Raw genomic sequence first — 5,121 nt, forward strand, 5'->3', positions numbered from 1 at the left:
AGACAGGCGATTGGCTATTTAACCACTTGCTCTGTGGCGACGAAAGGGAGCTCGGCCAATCAGAAGCTTCTACCAACCGCAGACCCCTCCCTCTAAAACACCGCCCTCATTCACACGCATGGAGCTGCAAATTTCCAACAACAATGGGTTTCTAACTTTGAAATTAGCTTAAAAAAAAGGGGTTATAATTTTGAAATTGAAAAAAAAACCGGCTCTCATTTTCATCACTTGAATTGCTTAAGCATTACAACTACTCGTTACCGATTGCGTCTATTATATTTCTGACCTTTGTTGCCTCCATACTGGTTAATTTTACCATGCAAATATGTTATTTATTGTTATTGACGTCCTGCTTGTGGCGTCCAGCTTTAGGTCCACGTACTAGTTAGTTTTTGTCTCCATTCGTAAACCAATCCAGCAAACTAGTAGAACACTTTCTTTAGACCCCCCCCCCCCCCACACACACACACACATACACACTGTATGAGATTATGCATACCAGAAAGACATCTGTACATATTTGGTGGGGCAGAACCGTGCACGCATTGAAACCTTAGAACTACTAGTGAAACACTCAGGACTCAAGAATGTCAGAAGCAGTACTAAAAGTGTTGCACCACTAATTAAAAGTACTGCTGTATATACTACAGTAACTGGCAAACATCTCTGTCACTCTATTGAAAGAGAATGTTTTCCATTTTGTTGTATGAAAATGATAGCACAGCTCAAAATTGACTCTTTTATTATTTTTCTTAAAATATTAGCCTAATTTAAAAATGAAAAAAATCTAGGACAATTAATATTTGAAGGTTTTACTTTATCGTGCAGTATAGTTATAGAGTAAATGAAGTAAAATGTGATTTATTTGGTAGTTTTAACAATAGGCACTCAAATTTGTGCCACCCATTATGGCATTTTTGGGGGGTTGTACACTTGATCACTCACCTCAAATACCAACATTATTTTGGTGCTGCACACACAATTGGTTGAAACTAATTAATTTCAGATACAGTATTGGTATGACATACAATCTGATGCTTTTTTAACATTTTGAAGACTACAACCAAAAGAGAAAGCCATTTCCAGCTTTTCTTCAAAGTGCTATATAAATTCCTTATATATACACATTATTATCCACATTCAATATGGCAGTTGAAGATAACAGTACATTGTAGAGCTGACTATATTTAGGCAAATGTTCTCAGTTTATTCAAAATATTGTCCTTACATCAAGCTGTAGAATGCAGATACACTGCAGAAAAATAGTGGTTCGTAGAAGCTTATCTTGAGAGAGAGAAAACTTGCGTCATTATTAAATGGCAAGAGGCGCGGCACAAATTCATCATCACTCTGTTAAGTATATTAAAGAATTTGAGAAAATAAATCCTTTTTGTAATATTTCATCCACTTAGAATGGGATTCAGGAACTCAAAGATGTTGATATTGGAATTGCTACATTTTAATCAATTCCCCTCCGTATTTATTGTACCATTCATACAGTAGTCACATGTAGGCCAGAGCAAAAAAATATTGAACACCCATGCCGTGAAACGATTTCAAGTGTTGCGTCTTACATCACATGTCCCACATACATGAGAGATAGTACAGGCACTATTAACCTACTTGACAAACTGCATCACATAATCATCTTTCAGTCTCTATGTTCTAACTGTATTTCACAAAACTTTATTCGGCACAATTAAAGTGCACGTCGTTTTGATGTTTCTTGTGTTATTATGTAAGTGTGCATTCTATTTGAGAGCACATCATCCACTCATTTTCTCTGCTCTCAAAGTAGAGCAGCATGCATTTGAATTCTAAGAAGTCATATCCATTGGCATATGGATGAAGTAAGTAGATCAATCACACACAGATACACTGATAACATCTGATCTGGAACCATCTATTGTAAAGCGTCACTACTGTACTTTGACCATTCTCAGAACTACTGTAAATATTCAAGTCAACAAGAGGCCATTTGACCATCTCACGTGGTTTGAGATTGAGAGGATTAGATTTTTTATTTAGATGCTTAGTAACATTGTGACTTGGCTTGTACAGTAAAGAATAAAGAACGTTTCCACTCACTCTTTTTCTAAATGGTTTGACTGCCACCAAGTGGACATTCAGTAACATCAATTTTTGGTTATCAAATTTTACAAAGCAAAGTAGTGTCTCTCCTGTGATCACATGGAATCCAAACAAGTTTTTAACTGTCTGTGTCGTCCCCCCCGAAACATTCTTGCCAAACACACATAAGCTATTATTTTCCAAATTCGACAAATATATCTTTCTGTCAATAACAGTTGACATGTATGTTTAACGGGATTTATGGAAAATGGGCTTTTCAATTGTTTGCAAACAAATAGTTGGGTCTCTGGAATACTGTATCTGTGTTTGGTGATGTGCCTGCTGCATGTGCACTGCACACCACTTGACAAGTGTAATTTAGTGGGTTGCTGATAAAGTGCTGACTCCATGACGGAAAATCAATGCTGTCTTTGAGGGGCCTTGCTTCAGTTTGCGCTTACTTTTTTTTTAAAGACCCTTTTTAAGACACCCTATCTATCTATCTATCTATCTATCTATCTATCTATCTATCTATCTATCTATCTATCTATCTATCTATCTATCTATCTATCTATCTATCTATCTATCTATCTATCTATCTATCTATCTATCTATCTATCTATCTATCTATCTATCTATCTATCTATCTATCTATCTATCTATCTATCTATCTATCTATCTATCTATCTATCTATCTATCTATCTATCTATCTATCTATCTATCTATCTATCTATCTATCTATCTATCTATCTATCTATCTATCTATCTATCTATCTATCTATCTATCTATCTATCTATCGATCGATCGATCGATCGATCGATCGATCGATCGATCGATCTATCGATCTATCGATCGATCGACCTGTCTGTCTACCTGTCTATCGTTTGGCCCTATTTACAGCAAGCACTGTATCTATCTATCTATCTATCTATCTATCTATCTATCTATCTATCTATCTATCTATCTATCTATCTATCTATCTATCTATCTATCTATCTATCTATCTATCTATCTATCTATCTATCTATCTATCTATCTATCTATCTATCTATCTATCTATCTATCTATCTATCTATCTATCTATCTATCTATCTATCTATCTATCTATCTATCTATCTATCTATCTATCTATCTATCTATCTATCTATCTATCTATCTATCTATCTATCTATCTATCTATCTATCTATCTATCTATCTATCGATCGATCGATCGATCGATCGATCGATCGATCGATCGATCGATCGATCGATCGATCGATCGATCGATCGATCGATCGATCGATCTATCTATCTATCTATCTATCGATCTATCTATCTATCTATCTATCTATCTATCTATCTATCTATCTATCTATCTATCTATCTATCTATCTATCTATCTATCTATCTATCTATCTATCTATCTATCTATCTATCTATCTATCTATCTATCTATCTATCTATCTATCTATCTATCTATCTATCTATCTATCTATCTATCTATCTATCTATCTATCTATCTATCTATCTATCTATCTATCTATCTATCTAGCTATCTATCTATCTATCTATCTATCTATCTATCGATCGACCTGTCTGTCTACCTGTCTATCGTTTGGCCCTATTTACAGCAAGCACTGTACATGGATGTACTTCCATGTAACAACACATTGTAATTGAAAACACACTTTACTGACAGCATGTATTTAAAAGTAATTCTTCATTTTTGGTTGACCATACATTGCAAGAAGGAATACTCTACATTTAAAGGGAGGTCATTATCTAGTTTCCCTTTTATGACTTTTAGCACGCTCAGCATGGGAAGGCTCTCAGAGGAAAAGACAATATCATTGAGTCACCTTGCTGAACCCTTGGCAGCCCAGAGGCAGGAATCCAGCTGAGATTATATACTGCAGAGGTGCACTTGTCTATGCATACATATACTGTAAACAGAATGTGTATTCTTTTGTGTGGGTACATTAATGTGTGCATAAGTACTGTTGCTGATAAATCACAACAGGGTCAAAAATAGAAAATCGGAAGAGCTGCGACATCAGATGGTTATACAACATTGAGTCTGGTTAAGAAGGGTCGAAAAAAGGCCATAATTGATTCATGCACATAATCTTTATTAATGTTGCACAATTACGATTGACCTTATGCACAGAACTGCCATTGATCGGATGTTAGACTGTCGCAAAATCAGCCATTATCTGTACATGTGTAACACATATTGGATAAATAGCCTATGAATCCCATGACTGCTGACCGAAACCTACAGTAGAAGTTATCGAGTTTCTTCCTGCACTGAGATGCCCCTTATCCTATTTCTTTATACAAAGGATATACCGTAAACAGAACCAGTCAGGATATATAGGAGATGCTGCGCTCTGCACTCACAAAGCCCAAAGTGAAATGAAGGGGCATCTCTGGTAAATAACACTATTTAATGCAGTGTAAGCACATGTCAGGAAAGGCTCTCTCCTCCAAACAACACTACAAAGAAGATGATGCAGCCAAAAGCTTCTCTAACTGAATTGTACACACTCATTCCCTTCCTGTTGATGTATGCGTGCATGTGTTTTAGAGTCACCCTGTAGAAAACAAACAAACAAACAAACAAACAAACGATATGTTTGGCGTAAAAGCAACACAGCTCATCACCCTGAACACACCATCCCCACTGTCAAACATGGTGGTGCCAGCATCATGGTTTGGGCCTGCTTTTCTTCAGCAAGGACAGGGAAGATGGTTAAAATTGATGGGAAGATGGATGGAGCCAAATACAGGACCATTCTGGAAGAAAACCTGTTGGAGTCTGCAAAAGACCTGAGACTGGGACGGAGATTTATCTTCCAACAGGACAATGATCCAAAACATAAAGCCAAATCTACAATGGAATGGTTCACAAATAGACGTATCCAGGTGTTAGAATGGCCAAGTCAAAGTCCAGACCTGGATCCAATCGAGAATCTGTGGAAAGAGCTAAACTGTTCACAAACGCTCTCCATCCAACCTCACTGAGCTCGAGCTGTTTTGCAAGGAAGAATGGGCAAGAATTCTAGTCTC

Source organism: Syngnathus typhle, linkage group LG4, assembly GCF_033458585.1.
Source record: "Syngnathus typhle isolate RoL2023-S1 ecotype Sweden linkage group LG4, RoL_Styp_1.0, whole genome shotgun sequence".
Classification (NCBI taxonomy): Eukaryota; Metazoa; Chordata; class Actinopteri; order Syngnathiformes; family Syngnathidae; genus Syngnathus; species Syngnathus typhle.